At 43.4% G+C, this 24,943-nt stretch overlaps 1 pseudogene; it reads left to right on the top strand.

Annotated features, from left to right (window-relative positions):
• The window catches only part of LOC115309200, a 37,215-nt pseudogene extending 23,547 nt beyond the window's left edge, over nt 1–13,668 (top strand).
• The last annotated feature ends 11,275 nt before the right edge of the window (nt 13,669–24,943 follow it).

The following is a 24,943-nucleotide window of genomic DNA, read 5'->3' on the forward strand; positions in this document are numbered from 1 at the left end:
CTTCACCTTCATGCAGTACGACAGGATCCGGGCCTGGCAGGTCTTTCACCTCCAGTCCACTGCCGTCAGTTACAATGAGCGTTTCTTTGTACAAAAATCTGGTGTTTGTATTGTCACGTCGGTTGCCCCTGTTTTATGGAACATATTTTTAACGTCATTGGACAGACGCATTTAGGAATGCCTACCTGAATTACATGTAGTTAAAGTCATTAGATATGTGTACGATTATCTCGTAATTTTAGACAGAAATTTGGGTTTGGATGAAATTGTTGCGGGGATCGTTAAAGCTTTTAAAGAAGCGTCAGGTGGACTTAAGTTTACATGGGAAATGCCCGTGCTGAACTGCATTCGGTTTTTGGGCCTTATGGTCATGTTTTCCAACGACCATGTTTGTTGGAGGTATAGCCCGCGTTCTAAGAAAAGCCTTGTTTCTTACAAAAGTGCACATTCCAAACTGGTCAAGAGAGGAATCGCGTTAACATGTCTTCAGGCAGCTCTTGCAAAAAGTTGCAAACATCAGATGGACATGAGTTTTGCTCAGCAAGTACAAAGGCTAAAAAACGTAAAGTAGCCACTTAACCTAATTTCGAGCTGCTGTGAGAGCATACTTCCAAAAATAAACAGAACTAACTTACAAGAAGGCGGCCAGAGAAATAAAGTTAAAAGACGGGTACATGTGATTCCTTATTGGCATAAAGTGTCTCACAACATTAAAAAGATAGCTAGTAGATACGATGTAAATGTTGTTTTTTCGGCCCCTTGCAAGCTTCCAAACATCTGTTCGATGCTTACACGGCAGAAAAAAGCACTCTGTTCTAAAAAGCACGCCGTACAGTACACTGAATATGTGACCAATGTTGTCTATGAGATTCCATTAAGATGTGGAAAAGTTTATATTGGACAAACCGGGCGCTGTTTTAACGATAGGGCGCTTGAGCATAATCTTTCTGTGCAGAACAACGCGGGGGGACACCTGGCAGACCACTGCAGGCGATGTGCTGACTGTAAGCCTCTTTTGGCTGAAACAAAGTTTTTAAAGAAATCAAAAGATAAGACCGAGAGAGAGATTATAGAGGCGTTTTATATCAAAAAGAAAGATGACAAATGCGTTAGCATGCCTTCTCTCTTTTTGCTTCAAAAATAAGTAATGTTTCAAGATAGCTGCTTGTGAGAGTGGTGATTGGTTGCAGTGTGGGTTTGGCATACGATCTTGTGTATAAAAGTGACAGTGTTGTTTCTAATAAAATCAGTTGTGAGTTAGCGCCCGTCCTGTCGTCTTTGTGTCTTTATTGTCCTTGTTGTGTTGCGCTTTTTAACCTTTTAAATCAGTATGAACCAACTCGCCCAAACACAAGTTTTAATTCAACATAAACGGGCCTTGCGTAGACCACCATGCCTTTACCACCAAAGTTTTACTGCGTCCGTTACCCTTTGAGAATATCGCGCCTTTCAATGAAAGCCAGCAGCCTTTCGGTGTAATGAAAAGCTGATATTACTATAAATTCGTTGTGTAAATATTATGAAATCACTTTCATTAGGACTGTAATATGATGAAATGCGTGACAAAAAAAAAGACAATTAAAACTTATTTAATTGTGTGAGTTCAGAACTTGTTACAATAACTTATCCATTAATTTATCCATCCACTAATTAACAATACCGATCAAACAATTATTCTGTCAAAAGGGGTTTGGAAAAGGGTTTGGCAACAATTCTCTAGGGTTGCCAAACTCAACATCGACAACTTATTTACTAGCGAGAATTCGTGTCCTCCGGAAAGAATGGTGCTTAGCGCACCACGGCTTGTTGCCTAACGTAAAAAAACTATTTTGTTTTCGCAGCTTGCAAAGTGAGAGGCAATCTGGAGTACAGATGAAATTAGTATCATGAGTGTACGTACAGAAATGCATTGGCCTCATGTGGAAAAATCTGCTAAGTACAATGTGTGATGATTGTTTTCATATTTTCTGTAAAACTTTGTTTCCTACTTCACACCTCTCAATTGCTCAAATTGTGTTTCAAATTGACGACACTAAAAAGTGCTTACGTGTTTTGTTTTTGTTTTATCGTCTACATCTGCCATCATAGCGTGGAATTTGAATCAATAGAGCAAAAAAATAATAAATACAGTTATACTTCTTTAGTAAACCGCATACGGTTCTTTCATCCCTGGGCTATAAATTAATTCTGGAAAACATTCAAAATATTAAAGTTTTATCTTTCTCCAGAACAGCCCAATTAAATCTTTTATTATTCTGAATGTCGCCGATTTGTTCATGCACAGGCCTAATGATTAAATTTAATTTTTATGTATCGCAATATACTCTGAAAGTATGCACTATTGTTCTCATTCAATTTGGAATTATATCAAACCACTTGTACCTTTCTTCTTTTAGACTGGCATTGCCATCATAACACTGAAAACACCTGTGGAATGTTCAGAAACCATTAAACCAGTTTGCCTGCCCGACATCAGTGACAATCCAGATTCTAACGTTCCCATGTATGTTGCCGGATGGGGATCCACAGAACGTAAGAGCAACTAATAAAGTTGTCATTCAAAACACCTAAGGCTAATAATATAAAAACAAACGAATATTTTGGAGTTTTTTGTCTGTCCACATCGTGTCAAGCTGCTTGCCTGTACCGCAACGTTCCGAAAGAACGCCCACTCAAAATGAAGAATTAAATGCTGAAAAACATGGAGCGGGCTATCTTTGGGGATGGCACAGAAAAACTTTATAAATAATTAATATTAAACACCCTGTCACCGCCTACAAACCACGTGACGCGGGAACTGGTACCGCAGACCGCGGACACGGCAAATTCGCGTTTAACGATGCGATAAACACGCGGGAATTCACTACGAACTCCTGTGCCAACGGAAAGGATACCGCAGGTTGCGGACGCAGCAGATTTGCCTTTCACGGTGCGAAAAACCCGCATCTCACGGAAACAGATACCGCAAAGTGCGGACGCAGTAGGTGCAATTTTTATGGTGTAACAAACACGCGGTAACCCTCTCCAAATTTGCCTGTCACATTTGTCAGACCTGCCGGTATAGCGAATTCCGCGGTTGGTGCGATTCCTCTCGGATATCGCGTGACGTCCGACAGGAATCGGTGAGTGGGCGATGTTTCGAAATTTTTATGTTACAAATCATTAGCCAGGAAAACCGGATGCCCACTCGGGGGCGTGCGTTCTCCAGGAACTTTACGGTAGTTTTAGTTAACGGAACGAAATCACAAAGAGTTCATGCCACCTCTGGTATTTCAAGGCGTTGCCGTTTTCCTCTTGAAAAAAAGAACCTCTCTAGGACCTCTCTAGTTTTTAATCCTTATTTTTGAACTTCCAAATGACGTATTTTCCATCTTCCGGCTGTATACTGATGACTGTATGGTTTACCGAAATATTGACATTTATTCAGAAAACACCATTACACAAGGTGACCTCCATCGCATACTCACCTGGAGTAATAACAGGAAAATGGCGGTTGGGGTTTCGACGTGCTAACATGTGCAGTGAGATAACACTTCCCATTCCTTTGCCCTTAATCTATAAATAATTAACTTGTAGCGTTAGGCGAACAAGTGCAGTCCTTCGGCGTACATTCCACTGAAAATATTTCTAGAGGAACATACCTAGGATTTACAAAGTGCTCAAAAAACCTCCACGACTTTTTTTAACATACTGCTACAACGAGAGCATGAGTACATTTCAATTAGGTCAGGGTATTTCTGTCAAAACTGCCTTTGGATAATACTGATGTATAATATATACTCAAACAAAACTAAAATAGAAAAGAGTAAGTTTTGTACTAAACTCCATCTCCCCCTGCGATGAATTGAGGCCCGAAGGCCAAGGGGGGGAGCACTACCCCGGGAAAGCGCGCATTCGAATTTCAAAAGAGTGCGCGAGTAAACTTTCGATACGCAGAGTACAAAGAGCACTAATTTTTCGCACATGGTTTTCTGTTTTGAAAGGGTGCTATTTTATATTGGGGAAGGAAAGGTACACGGTATTCAGTCTCATAAACCTTCATGCCATATTTCGTAAACATGTCAACTGTTTGGAGAAGCTGAAGGGCGCAAGTCATTTAGTCAATCCAATCCAATCTTTGTGAACGCACCTGGACCCGTATCCCCCGTCCACACGCAGTCCGTTCATACGCTCCCTTGCCAAACACTCGAACTGACTCATTTATTTTTTTATTTATTTATTTATTTATTCAGGTTAAATGCACATACATGAGCAAATGTACAAAATCACAGGGCACGATAACATGAGCGCGCAAAACAGATTTGTAGTATTTACATGGTATACTCAGTTGAACAGTGGCATGGGCATGAGAACGCACAAATCAGTTGAGGAAGTCAGCATTTACAATATTATCGAAGAACAAAGTTGTACATGTGATGTTGATTGTATCTTCCGGTAGAGAGTTCCAGTCGGTTGTTGTAGGGGGAAAAAAATAAGTTTTAAATACATCCGTCCTACAGTGGTACTCTCTCACTTTTTTTTAGTGATCTCTTCTTCCTGATGTGAAGTGGCGAGGCAGCATGTAGTTAGCTTTATTTATGCCGAGTTAATTATGAAATATGCTATGATACAACTTTAAGCGCATACACCTCCTTCTGTGGGTCAATGAGACTAAATGCAGTTCTCTTTTTAGCTGACTAATGCTCGATCTAAAGCTGTCATTACTTGCTGTAAACCTAACTGCTCTATTTTGTACTTTCTCCAGTTGGTTCACAAGGTAGGCCTGGCTGGGGTTCCAAGACTTGCGTATTCTAAGATAGGTCTAATATATGTAAGATATAATGTGCTTTTAATGTTCATAGGGCAGTCTCTGAAGTTTCTTTTAATAAAGTTAAGCATCCGAGTGGCTTTTGCGGTTATGTAGTCCACGTGTTTTATCCAGGTAAGGTTTGCTGAAAAATATACACCAAGGTATTTTACATCTGATACTGTCACCAAAGAGTTTCCGCTGATGTCATATGAAAATAAGATAGGCTTGCGCTTACGCCTAAAATGTACGTGATTACATTTATGTATGTTTAACTTCATGCCCGATGTGTCGCACCAGGCTGAGATACAGCGGATATCATCTTGTAGTGCCCAACAGTCGGCAGTTTCCCGAACTTCAGAATAGACTACACAGTCATCCGCATAGAGCCTTATCTTTGATTTCAGTGACTGGGTAATATCATTGATAAAAATCAAAAATAAAAGCGGTCCCAATACCGACCCTTGTGGGATTCCGGATGTGACTGGTACCTGGGCTGAGTGCTTGCCTTTGATTAAAACTGATTGTTTTCTCTGGTGTAGATAGTCGGTCAGCCATGTGATAATGTTAGTCGGTAAGTTAAATGTTAAAGGTTTATGGGTGATAAGGACATAAGGAACTGTATCAAACGCTTTTTGAAAATCAAGAAATATGCAATCTACTTGAAGCTTGTTGTCAAATGAATATGCAAGATCGTGATAAAACTCAATCAGCTGCGTTTCACAAGAAAATCCCTTTCTGAAGCCGTGTTGCGAAGGAGTGAGATAGCTACTTGTAGTTAGATGACTGAAAACATTGCTGTAGATTATTTGTTCCATTAGTTTACCGGTGTAAGAAATTTCAATTTCATCCATTCTGTTTAGGGAGATATCATAAGAGAGCGGATACTCATTTGAAACTGCGGGCGAAAATACCGATTGAAAGTAATTATTAAAGAGTGTCGCTTTCTCTCCTTCTTCTGTAACAGCTCGACCACTGTCACTAATCGGGGGAATTCCAAGTGCTACTTTGTTTTTTGACTTTACATATTTCCAAAACTCCTTTGGATTACTTTTCAGTTTATCATTTAAAGACGCATGAAATCTGAGTTTGCATTCAGCCGACTTAGATTTGAATTGTTTACTTACAATGTTTAACTGTGAAAGAGAACAATTATCGTTGTTTTTGCGGTATCTCAAATATGCTCGCCTTTTTCTTTTGTGCAAAGAGCGTAGTTCCGCGGTCATCCACGGTTTGTCTCTGCGTCGCCTGGAGCTTCGTACTTTGGAGGGGATGAATGCAGTAACTAAAGAATTTAATTTATTCCTAAAGAGATTCCACAGAGTTTCAACATCTAGTAGGTGGGGAAGCTTTATAAACTCGGGGAAGTAGTCACAAAGATTACTTGAGATGCCTGGTAGTTACCGCGATTATAGAAGAAAACTTTTCTAGGTGGATTTGGCCCACTGGTTTTGGACGCGCTGGTTATGTCCCAATTATTATTTCATGATCGCTAATACCAGGAATACTGGACAGAGATGTTATGAGGCCCCTTTTACTACTAAAAAGCAGATCCAACGTACTCGCCCTCGTTTTGCCTAGCCTCGTCGGGAATGAGACATGCTGATAAAGCTCAAAGCTAGAAATAAAATTAAGGAAAGTCCTGTAAGCGGAAGAAGTATTCGACGTTATGGGTTGACCGTCTGCCCACTCCACATCAGGAAAATTAAAATCACCAAGCACAAGGTCGCCATAGTTTATAGATGACAGTATATCAAAAAGGGGAAGCATTATAGTTTCGTTTGAACCAGGAGGCATATAAAAAGAGCCTACAGCAATACATTCCGCATTTTCTAATTCAATCTTACACCATACAGATTCGCAATTCAAACCAGCAAACGTGATCTCAGAAGTTTGTAAACTGTCGTCAACTAACACAAAGACACCACCGCCATGCTTGTTACTGTCTCGGCGGTACGCAACATAATCGGGAGGAAACACTTCAGTGTCGCTAATAGAATCGTCCAGCCAGGACTCAGTGCCAATGACGATACTTGGTTTAGTTAGAGCAATGACGTCAGCCAAGTCATCCACTTTATTTTTCATACTGCGACAGTTCATAATCGCGACAAGTTCACGCGCAGTTCTTATCTCGCGCCCAGCCGGCGACGGTGAATGCTAGGCATTCATTTCTTTTACACGCCTTTCAGTGTTATCAAAGTAGTAGCGCTTTTCATCAATAATAATTTTATCAAAACGTAACTTAAACGGCTTTTGCTGTGATTTAGCAAACTCTACCAACTGCTTGCGTTCGCACCTAACTTTTTTTGAAAAATCTTTGCCGACAGAGAAGTTACTATTTTTGAGTTTGAATCCACGGGACAGAACATGCTGTTTAACCTTAAAAGATTGGAAGTTCACAATTATCGGCCTTATTCGTTCTCGATTAGGGCGGCCAAGCCTGTGCGCACGTTCGATGTCACTTGCGGCCACAGTCACCTCAAGTTTGTCGTTACAGAACTGAAGTACTTTTGATTCTGATTGGGAACATGTTTCGTTAGGTTCATCTATAATGCCATAAAAAAGTAGATTATTTCTTCTCGACCTGTTTTTCAGGTTGTCTTGTTTAGAGCAGACCGAGGCAAGCTGAGTGGCTAGCCTGGTTGACTGTGCGCCGACATCCTGCATTTCATCCTTAAAGCTTTTTAGCAAGGCGATATCCGTTTCCATTGCTTGCAACTTCACGTTTAGTGCTCCTACCTTCTTATCCAGTAGAACTTGGTTTTTATTTATTTCTGCCACTTGACATAGAAGCGCTTCTTGTCCCTTATCTACTTTTGGTAATAAATCAACAGCTTTCAGCAATTTTTGAATTTGATCGTCGGTGAGGGGTCCAGGGTTAAGCTCAACGTCACCAGAGATTAGCAACATCAACTCCACAACCGTAGCCCAGGATTGGATAGCACTTTACGGCACCAAAAGCACAAGTTCTCAAGGAGACTGGGGAACGATGCCGGCTGTCGTTTCTGCGAGTAACGACCAACTTCGTAATAAACAGGACTAACCTGAAGTAGAAGAAGGCGTAAGCGTACTGCGCACGTCATGCCGGCACCGAACCCCTCTATTCTTAATGGCCACTGGTTCTTATCGCGGGTTCTCTTCGTCACATCGCATACAGATGATATTTAGTCCCTTCAGCAGTCTTCAGTAGTAGAAAGCGTACGCAGTCAGCAAACAAATCACGTGACTTTATTGGGTTCCTTATTGGACCCAGCGGCCTGTAGCACTGGGCTTTAGTCCATCGTACGATGAGACGGAGTATAGTCATACACTAAATCACAAATGTACGATAAAGATAGCGAAGTTAAAAATGTAAACGTTGTACGTAAATGACGTTTCATATAATCCTTCTGTCCAACAATAGTTCAAGAATGAGATCGGATACACATTAGCATAGCGTCAATGATTTGGAATAATTTGTTAGCTTTCCGGTGATAATCACTTTGGGCGCCGCAGTACACCCCTGTAAAAACAGATTAGGTTATACCTAGCTAACAATTATAGTTAGTTTATTACACAAAATTACGACACTGTTTTTTATTTGTAATACAACAGCGTATTAAACTTTTCAGGCATTACTAAACGCGCTTTTCCAGTACACTGTTACTTTGCCACCAAGAGCCTATCAAATTATAATTTCATAACATACATAAAATCTGCATTTTCACCATTTTATTGCTTGGAAGGGACTCTTTAAACCATTAGAAGTTCAATGTGCGCTTGATCAGCACCTATATTAAATTTTCTATAATTTTGAAATCAGCGGTTCGTCGTAAAACAATTCACAATTTAATACTCGCTCCTAAGAAAATGTTTGAAATGATACATAAACCATTAACACTTTCTTTCCCTTTTTTTTCTTCTTGTGATATGCTTTTTTTAAACGTGTTTTCTTGTCATCACGTAAGCTTAATTGCTGTTCTGTCTAAGAAAGACTGTTCGGAACGGCAAAGTTCGTAAGAAACTACCTCATGAATGCACTTTTTTTTAGGAATGATACCAGATAGCAGATATTTATATAGTAAATATGAACGCGTCCGCGTCAGCTACATTTATTATAGCGTGGAAAAACAAAATCAAGGGTTTTGGCAGTAAATCAAAGTGGAGGCTGCCAAATTCCAGACAAAGTGATTTATGGTTCACTTATTTATATAAGCAGATAAATAAAAAGACTATTTCTTCAGAAAGCCCAAGGCAGTTGTTTTGGGATCATAATTTCGGCATACGCGTAAAACGCGTAAAATTTATCCCCTTTTATAAAAAATAATAAAAGAAACGTAATGTAGGTGTTCTTTGCTAACTGGTAAAATCGGCATGCCATTATGAAGCGCAGTGGTGATGCGAACGCATTAAATTCGTAGCAAAACCCAGCTCTCGTTTGCTGGTCTCACTGACTTTTCTTTGTATATCTCAATATTGGAGAACGCCTCGATGCGAGACCCAAATATGCAAAAACGGTTCTAAAGACTGTCCGTATTGGTTTACAGAACGTATAAATACATTGTGGTTATAATGTGTATTCTAAAGTCCTCACCGCGTGTATCGACCCTTCAGATAGCAATTGGGATGCAAGATGCCAAACAACAACAAAATAGTCTTCGCGCCGCTTGTGTCCACGGCACACTGATTTACCAATCCTTTGATGACGTCTTTAACATTCTAATTAATAATTATAAATATATATTACTGAGCACAAGACTCGCAACAATTTGTTGTAATCATTTAACGATATTGATGCACTCCATAATGTTAGCACCTACAGAATACAACTACATTGATTAATCTCTCTTTTCTACTCCTTTTTCCAGCGGTCATGTGGAATAACCAGTTTTTGTCTGAAGATATGGACGGGTCCTATGCCAAAGACGATTTCATGAGAGCAAACTCCGGCTCCGAGAAAAAATCCCAAGAAGTAACCGAAGGTGGGGTATACCGATGCACTTAGGTGTGCGTAAAAGGCGATAACAGGTCCAAAAAAAAGATTTTCTTCATAATCCAAAACGATTGAAAACAATGCCTGGACATTATCCTCAAACTTCGATACTTGGGAACTTAGTATTTGTGAAGTAAAAAAACAATTACCCAAAGCCCAATTTCAAGTTCCCGCGCAAGCCGAGCCAGTGCCGCGACGTCAAAGATTGAGCCGTCCTGCACCTCGAGTTTCTCTCACGCCTCAAAACCATCCCGACCCAAACTTTCGTATTAGCCCGCGTCCCACGATCAAACGCTCTCCTCCGTGACCGCCGCCTGCTGCTGTGAGCAGCCGACGCTTCACTTTTGAGTTTGAAGTTATTTTAGGGCCCTTTCAGCAATCTCAAAATCTTTAAAATGGTGTGAGGTCGAAGAGGAAGCGCAGTGGACTTTTGTCAGCGACGTGAGGGGCCACGTCGCACCGGATTTGCGTGTAATGCCACCCCCGCGAAGTCACAACCGAAACTAGAGTAAACAGGTACCAAAACTAGTTGTTTTGACCGTTCGACGATTTCCTTTTCAAAGTCTGAGAGGTCATAGGGTACCTAAAAAAGGGAACTTCGTCAGATTCCCCGACTCACCGATCATCCTCAGTGCTATATGCGCCGTCCGCCGCCAGCGCCGCTATGTTTTCCCAAGGGAGGATAAAAAGCCACGAGTCGACGTCACTTTGGGCTCCGATTTTCGGTATTTCAAAAAGGAGGGCCGTATAGTGTGTTCGCGATTGCATTAAGAAAACATGTTTTACGGCTGTCGTTACTAAATATTATAGAAATGTCGCTTACAATGCTCCTTAATTTCAACTTTTTGGGCGTCAGAAAGAAAAGGATGCGAGGAGGCGAGAGGAGCGAGAGAAGGACGAAAAAACTGAGAAGGCGTGCGCGCATTGGGAGTCAGTTTCTTTTTATTTTTTTTTTCGCGTTATGGTTTTTTTTTTGTGTGTGTGTGTGTTTCTATAACTACAATTTGCATCGTTTTATACAACAATAAAAAATACGACCTATGGGGTGTCAGTGCCCGTAGAATGTTACTGCGGTTTAAGCTTCCTATACAAGCGCCTAACAGCTTAGGTTCCCGTATCCATTTGGTTCAATTCTTCTGGGGCACAAACACTTCAAATATCTAATACGAATATAATTTTATCCTTCACTAGCTATTCCCTTCTCACTATATTGGCATTTTTAGCGTCATTGCGAGCCTGACTCCCCGATACACTCGATGCTGAAAAATAACTATAGGCATAGAGATACACTGCCAGTAGCAATATAATACTTACAATAAAGCTCACTACTAGAAACTTAATTTGAAAAATCAAAGCCATAGTTTTAGTGGTGAAACCTAGCTTAAACACGTTGAGAAATAATTGCTACACTCATCACCTCCTCATTTCATTTCCAGAGTTCCTAACTAGGCACCCAGTTTTCAGCCAAGCCCAAGTATATTCTTAAACATAGCTAACAAGATTCCTTTTAATGATAATGTAATGGATGCAAAGGTGTAAGCGAGGTGGATAAGAATAACGATAATAATCGATCCCTGGGAAGTGGAACAAAGGAAAAACACAAGTCTCCAAACACAACTAGGTTGCTCGTTCGCTACCGAAAAAAATCCTCCTGGTCTTGGTACCGAACCAGGGACGTCTCCATTTCCAGTGGAGCGTTCTACCAACCATGACCAGGCCGATTTTTCAGTCGCTTACAAGTCACTGATCTGTGTTTGGAGATTTCTGTTTTTCCTTTGCATTACTTGCCTTCCCTTCTCCAGGGTATTCATACCGTTAAGATTCCTTCAAACCACAATCGTTAAACAATTTTAGCTGGCGAGAAAATACAGGTATACTCGAGCCAATTTCGCGTTAAAAATCGTTCTGTACTTTTTATTTTATTTTTCTTAATCCTACTCAAATAACAAAGATCAATCTACCAAGATTGAGCTTCTTTACAAACTTTTTCACGGTTTCCAAACTCAGTTCGAATTATGAAAAAATGTTTCATGGTCAGCTTAATTCCTCGGCCTCTATCTGATTTTATATTTCAGACACAACCGAGTACTACGACTACTATGATCCTGATACGGCGCCAGTGCATGTCCCCGGCCAAAAATACGTTTCCTGATATGCTCCAAGAAGCCCGGGTGCGGTTGATCCCAAATGAGGACTGCGATAAGCTGTATAACGAGACGTCCCTTCATGGAAACATCGTTTGCGCTATGCACGACTTTGGATCTATATGCTTGGTGAGGACGAACATTTTGTTAGTGACATATGCACCATTAAGTTGTAATAATACAAGTCTGAATAACTAAAAAGAACGATCTCCTTCCTCGAGGCATGTAAAAACATTCCGATTCAAAATCTCCGCAGTCAATCTTTATATCTCACGTAAATATTCGCATGCGCTGAACGGCCCTAGAAACATCTGGCAGCCCAGGGAAGACCGGGGCAGCCAGTCCCGGTAATATTACATGTGAAAAAACTCAGAATGCAGAATTTTTTAGCGACAGCAATCAAGAACGCTGTCAACTGTGAGAATGAAAACAACAGGGCGTGTCTTCAGAACGCCCATTCGCCAGCAAACGCTCTATGCCTTCCACCGTACTTTGGAAGCGCACGCGCCCTCGAGTGCACGAGTCGCCAAAGCGTCGTCAAAGGTAGGAAGCTCGTGCTGGAGGAGAGAGAGTAAAGCTACTCCCCGCCGTCATTCTGCACCTTCATCAGTACAACCACTCCTTCCCTAGATATATTTCTTTTTGAATGGAAAGTGACGTGGCTTCTCTGTTTCTTTGCTTTTTTTCTATTTTTTTCGTCATGATAGACTGCCTCCGCGACTATTATCTAGGCATACCAACAAACCCCAAATGCTCAGCATTCTGCCTATACTTCGTTCACCCCTAAGCTGGCAGTGCGATGGAGCTACGCGCTCGCCGGATCAATCAACCGCCTGCCTCTCAGCTACTGACTCCGCTCTCGTGGCGCTAGTATGGGCGGGAGCACGATTGTGTGGAAATATATAAGTGGTCCAACAAGCACGTTGATTTCCCCGCACAGTCAGTTTATGAATGAACTCGGTATAAAAACAAGCTCCGAGAAATAGGAGCCCAGGTGTATTCAAACTTTCTCTCTGACCATCAGTAGAGCTCTCAGATGTAGCGCACTCTGAGGTGATCGCGGACGTTTGATCGGCAATTTTAGAACTGATTGTTGTTACTTTTAAAGCCTGTAGAGTAGCGGAGAGAAAAGTGTTAATCAAACAGTACAGACAGCCATAAACATCACTCGGCAGTTTGGTGCTTGTATAGTTTCGCCTATACTGCTTTCACTGACATTAGGCATTGTAAACTAAACCCGTTCCACCACTCAAATATTTGTTAATGTCTAGTGGCTCCTGTTTTGAGTTACAACACAAATTAAAATTGCGTGGTCGTACAGGCGCGTTTCTTTCCGAGTAGCTTTCAATGAGAGTACGCTTATAAGTAAATACAAGACACAGGTTTCTTTGACAGGAAAATGGAAGGCGTCAAGGTAGCGCGATGGCTTCCCCACAATGCGCTATGTCCAAATTAGACGTGAACGAATGTTAATTAGCTTCCCCGTGGGTTCCCGTTATTTAATCCCGTTAATTTGTTCTATTCGCCTTTTGATTCTTAAACAGGGCGACAGTGGAGGCCCCCTGGTGTACAAGACAAAAGATGGCCGCTGGACCTTGATAGGACTAATAACCGCTGCCGAGATGCCATGCAACGTCACCGATCTCCCGATGTATTTTGTTAGAATTAAGCCCTTCATGGACAACTTCATCCTTCCGTGCGTTCAAGATCCTAGTAATTGCACGTGCAAGCCAGCATTGAATACAAACCTCGGCATTTATTATTAGTGTGTTTTAGGAAAATCTAAAAATCGGTCAAATCTGCATGTTATTAAAACAATTACTGAGACCATCTGTGCAACCTTCGGGCGAAATCACTTGTGTTGCATGGGTGTTTAGAGTTTTACAAAAAAAAATGTATCTGCTTTGTTGCATCTAGTTACCGAGTGTGTCCGCGTTAAAGCCACATATTAAGCGGACGCTCAATATACCAAATTCATTAGAACAGCAACAGCAGAAATATGCTTCTTCTGCATGAGGTTCAAAGCGGCAAAACTAGCTAATGCTGGACGTGCGGCAACGCTGACAGTGATGATGGTCGAACACGACGACGACGGAGTGGTGTGGAGTGCTGATGTCGCTGGTCTCTAATAAGGCGGCTGCTGTCATTCTGTTCCTGACTTCTCTGGCTCCTGCTAAACTCCTGGCCGTCCCGAAACCTGACCGGGACGGCGAGGGGTTAAGGATCTTCCTGAGACAATAAGCCAGAGGCTTTCAAACTGGCCATGCGAAGCGCGATGTGTCCAAAAGTTTATACTTTTCGCGTAATTTCAGCAAACGCCCATATGATACCGGAAGTCAAAAATTTAATTAATCAGTTACAGCTTATTAATTCGCAACAAGTATGGGTTGCTTTCGGTAAATCCCTTCCTATTTTCCTTCACTTCTAAAGCCGCAGTTCGCTGCCGTGGTTGTTGCGCCAATAAGCAAGTCACAGAAAGATTGGTAGTTTCTTCGAAGGACTGGGTAATTTTATATCCCGTAAAATGTTATTTCTCGACGCACTGGACCAATATTTAGGCTGGCGATGCGTGCTAGTTGGTTCATGCTTAGTAGGTTCGATATAGGGCATAATAAATGCAGAAAAGTAGAAGGTGAGCACAGGACAAGCGTTTATACTCAAGTGAAGTTTTTATATAAAATTAAAACCGAAATGGACAACAGCATTCACAGCCAGCATGGCCATTTCATCACGTGTCCGGATATTATATCTGTTCGCTATGTAGAGAAGCCGATGTTTGGCCTACACGCTGCCCAGACCCTTTCTTGATTTTGTGGGCCTCTAAACTTTCGCTAGCTGTCTGAGCTCTGCCCCCTCCCCCCCCCCCCCCCCCCCCCTTTCCAGCAATCGTGACGTGATGGAAGTCGGGCTGGCATCCACGATTTGCCCAATGAAGCGCGAAGTGCCCCCATCTGTCGAGCGTAGAGACCAAGCATGCTCACCCAATATTTCAATTACACATCGGCCCGTTTGGCCGACGAATACCTCGCCGCACGTCAGCGGAATCCTTCCTATACACGACGCCCATCGCACATTCCACATGTTTCTTCCTATATTTGACTGAGCAAATGCGCTTGGATACAATTTCGTTGGCAACCCTTGGGAAGAACTGCGCGAGTTTGTAAGTTGCAGAATACACCATAAGCGTGTTTTATCTCTCGGTCACTCCTAGATTGAGGGATATTTGAGGAAGGTAGGGAATGAATATCGCTCTCTTATTTGACCTGTCTTTTTGCACTGCAGCCCCCCCCCCCCCCTCACTTTCTTAAGTAGCGACTCTGAAACAGGTACAAACATCGATGTGGGGAATCCAGCCGCAACCAGTTGCTCCAGCTGCTGGCCGAAAGGGGCATGCATTACATGGTGGCATGATTTCTCCAAAACCGCATGTAGGCAAGATGAAGCAATACCAATTTTTATGAGTTTAGAATACGAAGTGTCGAAAGGAAGGAGAACCTTCTTCGACCTTGGGTTGTACGACCAGCACACATAACTACTTGGGCGCCACTTATCCCCGTGCGAGTGAAGCGCTCTGAGCGCCGAACATAATTCGGTCGCCGCGTCGGGCAGAGAGTCATCACCTAAATGTATCTTGCACTGTGCGTCCGGGTCACCATTTTTCGGTTGCTTCAAAGAGTAAGAAGTCGTAAAAACTCAATTCTACATATATTTGAGTACTTCTGAAAAACCACAGCTAAAAATCCCCGACATATTTTGAAAGGATACCACACCGAAATTCTCAATGCACTGAGTTGTAGCCTTTCAAAATAAAATGGGTATTTGTAGAAGTGGCTCTTTAGAATTCCTCAGTCTGTTATCTTCCGAAAATTTTATTCACTATGATGGCAAGCATTACTCGAAAAAACAGGGCATATGTATCCAGCCTGTACTCAGCGGTATATTTTTGGCACAAATTGATAGCACTCTTAGCAACCGGTTTCAAGGGTCCAAAGTAAAGGAAGTTTTAGATACGTGGATGATTCCATATATTTTACTGCTTAAAATACCAACGCTTTTGAAGCAGAGACTGCGAAAACCATGACCACTTTAAGTAATGCCTGTGCACTCTCGACGCCACGCATGAGATGCCCGTAGACAACTCTATGCGTTTTCTTTACCTCAGGTTTTTATTTATCGACGATCACATCCGCCTGCGCATAAGCCGTTCCTTCCTCTTCATTCAGCCAACTCCAAGCTGATCAAAATAAGTATTGTTAGCCTCTGTCTTAACAATTCATTCCAACATTCCACTGAGCATTTGACCTCTGCTGGTTTTGAGTAGCACGCAATGCGGTTGACCGCAGCTGGGTACTCCAAGCACATTCTTGTTGCGGTTGCTGCAAGGCTTCTAGGGAATTACTGCCTCAAAGGAAAACAGTGGAAACCAAAAGGCGATACAGAAAAAAAAAAGTTTTTATATCGTATATTTACTACGTGTCGCACAATTGGAAAAAAATTGCTTTACAGTCAAGAGTACAGGTAGTGTTTTCCGCGGCCAATACGCTCATGAAATTGTGCAAACCAACAAAGCTTGACGTGCCTGCAAAACACGGATGCGAAAGGAAACACTGAACAAAAATTCTCGAATGCCACGCATTTCATGGTATATCGCAATTCGCTGTCTTCTGGCATGCAGTACGTCGGGCAGACGGGGCGATGCCTAAATGATGGGCTTCGCAAGCACTCTAACAATGTGCAAAAACAGAAGGATGGGTTTCTTGAGATGCACTGCAAGGAATGCGGTTATGTTCCACTGTTTGATGGATGCGTTAGAATTTAAAAAAAAAAGACTAGGCTAGGATAACACGTGAAATGGTAGAAGCTCATAATCACTTAGGCAAAACGTGTATCGCTAAGCCTTCGACAGCTCTATCTGAAGAGGAACTTGCTTACCTGGGACCAAGATAATGCTGTACCCTGAACATGCTCTGTGATGGTTGTTTGTTTTGTTTTGTGACAAAGTTTGACTTCAAATACCGCAACGCGTTTCGATAAAAATCAGTTGGAAGTTGTGCCTCGTGTGCGTCCTGCCCCCCTTCGTCCTCGTTTTTGCTGCTCACTCCGTGGACTCCCTCAGAGAGAGCCACTGAACCCACGAAGCCATTCAGTCGTCTGTTAGCCAGGCAACATCATTTGTGAATCTTTATTGTCAGATTTTCTTATCACTTATGGCACAGAGAAAATACAAAAAGTCTTCGTGATTAGATATTTAAAATATCAATGCTTACAAAAATATATCTACTTTTTTATCGGAGAATTCCTAACCTGGCGTCGAGCCCCTCTGTATCTGTTGGTAACAACGGCGCTAGAGCGGAGCACCATGTTGTGACGTCATCACTTATGGGGTCGATTAGGCCGATTTAGACCGAATTAGATTTCCTGTATCGGCTTCCTACGGGAGCCAGAGTTGGGCGTCTGCTTTCCACGTGTCGCCGCGCCGATATTCGCCCAGATCGGATCACGTGAGGAGCCGGATCAAATGCCGTGCAGGAAAGTAGACGTTGCACACGCCTCGGCGTATATTCCCCTGCTTTTGAGCCTGCTCGCGCCTCGAACGCGCGGCGCCTCTATTCACCGAATTCAGTCACATGAGGAGCTGGATCAACAGGCTGCACATTTGGGCTGCACATTTGCCTTTACAGGACTACAGTTACTACGAGCCACGGGCATTTGTTTCTTGCGCCCTCGACATCGTCATGCGGGAAGAGCCCGTGCACGTTTGTTCTGCTGCGGCCGTACAATCTTCAAAAAAAGTTAGTAAAAGGTTAGTAACTACAGCAGTTACTACCTCCGCTCTGAGCGCTATTAACAATTTACTACCTCAAAAATCTAGGAGGTTGTAAATTCGTCGTTACTAGCCAGAGTGGCAAAGCAAGTGTACTTTACTAGCTCAAATTATCTCGACATCGCTTGAGCCCGACCAGAATTAGCCTTTGGAGAAGTTAATTATTAAGCTTTGTATTGAATGTTATTTTTATAGCTGAACAAATTTATCTAAAAATGTGATATGATTCTTAAATTTATGTCGCTGTCAATACCCGTTCAGTGCGCTAGGAGGACACGAAGTGACGGCTTCTGTACCACAGCAATTATATGGTTATTTAGCTAAAATATTGTAACTAATATCATAAGTAATATTGCCTTACCACTAATGGAGTGGAGACAGTTCTTAATGAAGATAAATACTTTTATTTAAACCTGTTCAATGACGCGTAGATGTCATGTCTACTGAGTCATCACTAGTGAGTACTGTCACTTCACTCAGCAATCATTATTTCAGGCCTTAGCACCAGCTCGGATTCAAAAGAGATGTCAAGAACCTGGGGTGATGCGAGGTTCATGGGTCTTTCAAGTTTCTGCTCTTCTCTCTTGCTGACAACATATGACCAACGGTGTCGGTTAAACGTCACAGTTCTTAACACATTTACAAGTAAAAGCAGGCTACCGCAATATACATACAGCTTTGCAATTTGGCCAGAAATGGGGAACTGGAGTTTCTCTAGGATGACAACGTCCATTTATTTGTATGTTGAGTGTTCCATAGTGGCAGAAGCAACTTCCCACTCAGGCACACCAACTGAAAAGGCTCCATGCTCACATGGGGTCAAGTCGTCTTGCTTCACAGGCCTGGACTTTGTTGTCTGAATAACACCGTCCAACTCAAAGTTGGAGAGCTCAAAGCTCTGTAGCAACTGGTGTCGTTCTGCAATTGACTTGCATTTGTTCTTAAAGTTCTGATTGCGTGAAACATACTGGTGCTTGCCTTCGTAGCGCATGCACCAGTACTGCTTCAATGAACCAAATTCGTCAATTAGCCTTGGATAATCCACCAAAAAATGGAGCTTTGGGATCATTTTGCCCGGGTAAAGTTTCGCAAAGGCAGTAAAGAAATACCGAATTTCATATTGCAGACACGCAAGGTGGTCACGTGGAATCTCGTCAGCAGATGTCATGTCTACAATCCTCCTCAGCAGCAGGTACACTTCCAGTGCTCATTCTTCATTGGAACAATGTCTCCGAACATGAGCGAACAAAACCTGAAGAGACACCACTTCTGAGACGCAGTACCCTTGTAGGCACTTTCCCCATTTAGAAAGCGTTCGCCCATTGCCTCAGGCTTGTTCTATTTATCCTGTGCACCGAAATTGAATGTCGCGATGCTATCGAAATCCGAGTACTTGATCACATTACTGCTGATGAGGCCGCGCAACACCTCTATGAGCACGTAAGGTATGGGTCCTTCAAGTAAGTCACATCAAGTCGGGGGAGAAGCTGGAGTGTCACATCAAAGTACCAATACCTAATAGTAGAGACACACTTTTTACCCCATAAAGTGCTGTACTTAGAGGCTGATTCACCTTTGCACTTTCGACGTGGATTTTGTGAAAAGTCCTACTTCGTACTTGCACGTCGATTTCATGGAAAATAGTGCTAAGCTTTGAGTACGGTACAGTGCAAAATCGACACGGATGTCCTCTGTTGAAACAACAGGTGAATCCGCCCAGACTATTCATAGAAAGGTAATTGCCACAGAAAGCAACAAGAATTGATGTGACTCTTAGAGTCGCTGCACCCTTCTGCACAGTGAAACCAGTCGTACTCAAAGCTGACACATCAGCAACAAGTGGTTTCAAAATTGCATTGATTCTATGCTTGTCAACAAGCTTGTACAGCACAACAAGTGCTACATGGATAGCGCGAAGCTGCGACCTGTATTGGTAGTAAATGTTTATCATAATGAAGTACACAACGAGGATTTTGTGAACTCCACGTTTCGACCCTAAAGGGTTAACAATCTCAACCTCATCACTATACGGCACAAGAAACAGCGTGTACTTGGACCCATCCTGCAAAAGTGCAGACACTGTTTCCTTGTATACAAAGCCATCACGAAAGCTTCGCAGAAGCGTGTGATGACTTCCCAGCTGTCAGGTCGTGATCAAGGTGGTTGCAGAAGCTCTCGGACAGCATTAGGTTCCGCAATACACCATGCAGTTATGGGCACGTACAGGAATGTGTCGCCGACATCAAGCGCGTGTTCCTCGAGCCTTACGTACGGAAGGTGTTGCTTGGCGAACTGCTCTCTCTGGTACTTGGTCCCTGCAGCTTGAAAACTCTCATCCTTGAAGTCATAAGCTAGCAACTCGTTTCCTTCCGACTCAAGGGTGATTTTTTGTTGAATCTGGGCTGCGAACGCGCGAATCATGTCAAGAAAGGTCACCCTGAAGTCGTTGAAGATGCTTTCCGTTATAGAGTGCGGCACCTTGTGCACCTCAGCTACACGAAATAAAAAGCAAACACAACTGCTTCTTCATTTTCAGAGTGAGATCGTGCACCCTACTAGCAACATAAACGCCAGGACTACAAGTCGCATCGTGTCCGGCGCCGGTGCCATTCAGAGGGGGGCCTAAAGAAAACAATTCAGTGTCGTTGCAAGCACTGTCTTTCATCGCAGTGGCGCACGCGTGACGCCCGCTGGTAGTTCTTCAAGGTCACCTTGTTCGATGTCGTGTGTCTCCTCAGGCATACTTAGATCCATATAGCTTATGTGTGCTCAATAAATATGCCTCCGGTACGATTCGAACTCCTTATACGTCCTTGCACACCCTTCCAAACCGCACATAATTGAGAAATTATTATCGTGGCGATGGTCCCTGAGGTGCCAAACGACCCTGCAAAACTTTGTGTACGAAAACGAACAGCGTCGGCACGTATGCACCATGTTTGACCACGCTACTTGCGGCAACCAGCTCCTACCAAGACCATACATGCCAGGCAATGAACGGCGCGTCGCCGTCGCAGCAACGTGGGGCGGGCAACGCAGCAGCCTACATCCGTAGGCGAAGAATAACAATGTCGCATTTGTGCTTATAGAACGATACCTACAACTGGTCTAACTTCAAACACTACAAAAAGTTGTTGAATCGCATCGAAATAGTTTTCCTCCTGGTACTATTTTCAAGAAATTATGCAGTGCTCTTTTATTTTCCTGCAAAAAGCTGTAACAAAAAAGCGCAGACTACTTTGCTTTTCGGGGCACTCCACATTCCAGATGCCGTGGTCTGCGTGGTCAAACCCTCTCTCCCAAAGAGAAGGAGAGATATTCGCAGTGCGGGGGCGCGGCCGGGATTTGCTTCGGCATCCCGAAGACACGCTTGGAAGCCGCGATCTTCTGCCGGCTAAAATGCCGGCAACTTCTCAATAAATCGCATTTTCAACGCTCCGTTTCTGAAGCAACAACCAAGCGCTGGTGGGCCTTGAATTCGTAAATATTGAAACGCTGTATACACGCAGACGACGCTAGGAAGTGTTAGTAAAAATAGGCAATAGGTATACGTCCGTCTGCTGTCCGTCGCATATGTCACACATTTCGGACCGGCTTGGCTTACTTTTGTTGGGCGGGCGGCTGGGCCGCAGGGTGGCCAACTCGCACCGGCGAATTCTTGGGGCGAGATCGGACGATAAAGCTAGTTCGATAGACTTCTATCTGTTCTCAATGGGTGGCAATATGTGTGCATTGTTTGCCCTCAAATAGGTTCGATCAAAGCAACATTCGCTTGCAACTGCATCTACATAATGAACCAATATAAAGAGCGAGACAACATGTTTACGCACTCGCGTCACCGAAGCGGTCTGCCGATGAACACAGCACGTCTACGCACTACCGTCTTCGGATGAATTCTACAAGGTCTTCCCGATAATGTCTGGTGAGTTTCACAGACCCTTTAGAATGGCCCTGAAAGGCCACACAGACCTTTTAGGACGATCCTGAAGGAACGCACACCTCTCAGAAAGATACCTTGATGGGCCCCACAGACCTACTAGAGGAGTCTGGTGGGCCCATCAGACCTTTCAGAATATCTTAAAAGGCCTCTCAGATCCTCACAGAAAATCCTAGTGGGCCTCACAGACATTTTTTCAATAGGGCTTTGCTCTTTTTTTTTTTTTTTTTTGCCCAATTTCAAAATTTCCTCAAGGTAGTTACTCCACCTGCCCGTTCATAGCTTCAAGGATGTAGAGGCAGTTAACGAATTGTGTAGTATCTTGTTTAGTTTCCTTGCCGGGGAGGGGGGGGGGGGCGAAGTAATCGTAGGCTAGGTGGCGCAAAGTACCACCCGTTATAAAGGGTAGCGTCAGCATTTATCTATCCATCCATCCTAATTCTCTTATTCTCCAGGGCCGTGTTCGAAATTTACTCGATCCCACGCCGGAATAAACGTTTTGTACCCTGGCGTTCGAAAATATACTCGCGTCGAACCTTGCTATAGCTGCGTTGTCACGTGACATGACCAGTCGGAGCTGGCCGGAGTAACTCAAATCCGCTCGCGCCGCGCGTAGCTCGTGGCGTCAAAAGCGGCCCCCCGTCCTCCGCGCTGTGGAGCTCTCACACGGTTTTCTTTAGTTCTCTGCGGGCGCACGTGTTCGGTAGCCATGTCGTCGCCGCCAATCCAATGCTTAGTGGCGTGGAAAGACCGTAAGAAGATTATTTATGTCAACGGTCAAACAAAGCGGAAGTGGTATGCACCTTGATGCCGACAAATCTTTGCGGTGCTGTGCTGTCCGGCTATTCCGAGTCAAGAGGTCCAACGAGTCAAAAGATCCAACGCGTCAAAAGATCCATTATGGACCTTCTGACTCGTTTGACCTTTTGACTCGTTGGACCTCTTGACTCGCCGTGGATCTTTTGACTCGTTGGATCTCTTGACTCGTTGGACCTCTTGACCCACATTGGATCTCTTGACTCGTGTTTGGCGAGTCAAAAGACCCAACGAGTCAAAGGTCCATTATTGGACCTTTTGACTTGTTGGGCCTCTTGACTGCCTGCCCAATCACCGAGAAAGGGGAGGAAGGACTTTGAAGAAGAGCAGGAAAGAAAGAAAACAAAACTACGATGAATGACGACTTTCGAATGGCAAAGACGGGCATGACGGTCACTGTACTGCAGCGGGGTCAAATCCCGCGACTAATAACAAAGCAACAAAAAAGAGGGAGTTAAGAGAGGAGGATACAGTGGCCTCGGGGATGAAAAGTTTCGGGATCCCGAATGGCTGGCTGTGTCACGGCGTTGTGCATTTTCCATTTCAATCGGCTGGTGACCGACACCAGCCATTAATTCGTGCAGTATGCTTGACTAACGCAGGAATTTCTCGATAGTTATGCATGCTACACGGTCGTAGGGACGTAGATAGTTTCTCGAATTTAGAAATCAACGAACTGTTAATCGGTGACTGAATGACGAGGCACGTATAGACCAACACGCGGTGCTGACGTCCCGCCCCTGCGGTGGTGCTGCTATCGGCATTGCACGCACACAAACGGTCCACTTGACGCGCTTCCTGCGCACGTGCAGTACCGACACCTCGTGCAGAAACTGTGCCTTTCCCCACAGCTCGTGAGAGCTTGTATGGAAACAGCGCGTTGGTTTTATACGCAGCGTGAGCTCAACTAGGAGGAAGAGTTATGTGAATCATTTGAACAGCATAATCTTAGGCAGCCATCCAAAGGGTCAACATGTAGCAGTATCTTGCCGGTCAGTGCAGCATGACTGCTGACTGGCAACATGCTGTTCGGAAAACTACCATTGGCGTGCGTTCGTATAACCACTACTGCATGGTGCACCTAAAGACCCCAGGCTATACTCCGTTTCACCTAAGGATTCACCGCAACCTATGCTAAAGCCGAGAGCGTCACGGGACATCTCGCTCCGCCCGACGCCTTGAACACCTTTGTGTTCGAGGCATTTGAGAGCAGAAGAAAAATCCTAGTACCCCTTGTCTTGCTGCGCATGCACACGCTTGACCGGCTCGTGTGTGGGTTGAGCAGCATTGATCAAAAGAAATGCACACTTTTATTCGTCTTTCGATCTATCGTGATAGTACGTGTATATATATTATTTTATTTTTTGGTTTGCATAGACACGTAAATCATATATTACTTCTCCTTTTCATATACGGCACCTAGTCAATTTTGTACGTGCAAACTGAATTATTTTATTCGCACGTAATAAAGCCGACAAAAAACAGCATAGCACCTTCCATATGTCCCTTACCAGGAAGAAGGGGAGCATAGTCTTCGACTACACTATATTTGAAGAGCAAGTGCTGCAGGTTGTCTATGTACGGAATCTTGGTGTCTTTGTGGACTCGAGATTGGATTTTCACCTCCACGTCTCTCGCATTGTTGGTCAAGCCTCTTCGCCAACTGGGTATAATTTTGCGGCTGACAAAAAAATTTCGTCACTCTGAGTGTCTTTTATGTCTGTGTTGTGCATTGGTTAGATGACGCCTCGAGTTCGCGTCTGTGGTTTGGAACTCTGTAACGATGCTACATAGTAATCTTATCGAAAACGTTCAGCATAAGCTTATAAGAATCTTATACGACCGATATATCGGCCGCCGCCGTTTGTACAATTACCATTTCCTGCTCACTGACCTCGGTCTAGTGCCTCTGCACGATAGACGAATTGCAAAATACATGCTCTTCCTGCGTCAAATTGCGCATGGTTCTCTTGATTGTGCCCAGCTGCTGATGTCGCTGAGGTTCCGGGTACCGTCAGGGAGGACATCAAAATGCAGAGACACGTTTTGCCCTGATGTGCGGGCCACTTGCCCAATGACACGTCTGCAACAGACTCACGACGCCTTTTTTGGTGAAACAGACATTTTCGCCTGACTGTGTTTTTTTCTCATACTTTTATGTATCTGTGTACAGGACAGTGCACTGATGCTCAGGCCACTTGGCTGTTTGCAGGCACGCAAATAAACCCCATCTATCATTAATCTATCTATCATATTTTCGCGACATATTTGAAAAATTGCATCCCATGATCCATTACTGCAACCGCTTATCAAATGCTAATTTAAATTTTGATATATCTTAGATCGAACCCGAAAGTTTATTAGAAAGGAAAAGTTTACCACAATATCAACCCGTCTTAAAAGAACAAAAAAAAAACATATATATATTTTTTTAATTATTATTTTAAATTATTTTTCGTCATAT

Source organism: Ixodes scapularis, unplaced genomic scaffold (assembly GCF_016920785.2).
Source record: "Ixodes scapularis isolate PalLabHiFi unplaced genomic scaffold, ASM1692078v2 ptg000890l_1___fragment_3__unscaffolded, whole genome shotgun sequence".
Classification (NCBI taxonomy): Eukaryota; Metazoa; Arthropoda; class Arachnida; order Ixodida; family Ixodidae; genus Ixodes; species Ixodes scapularis.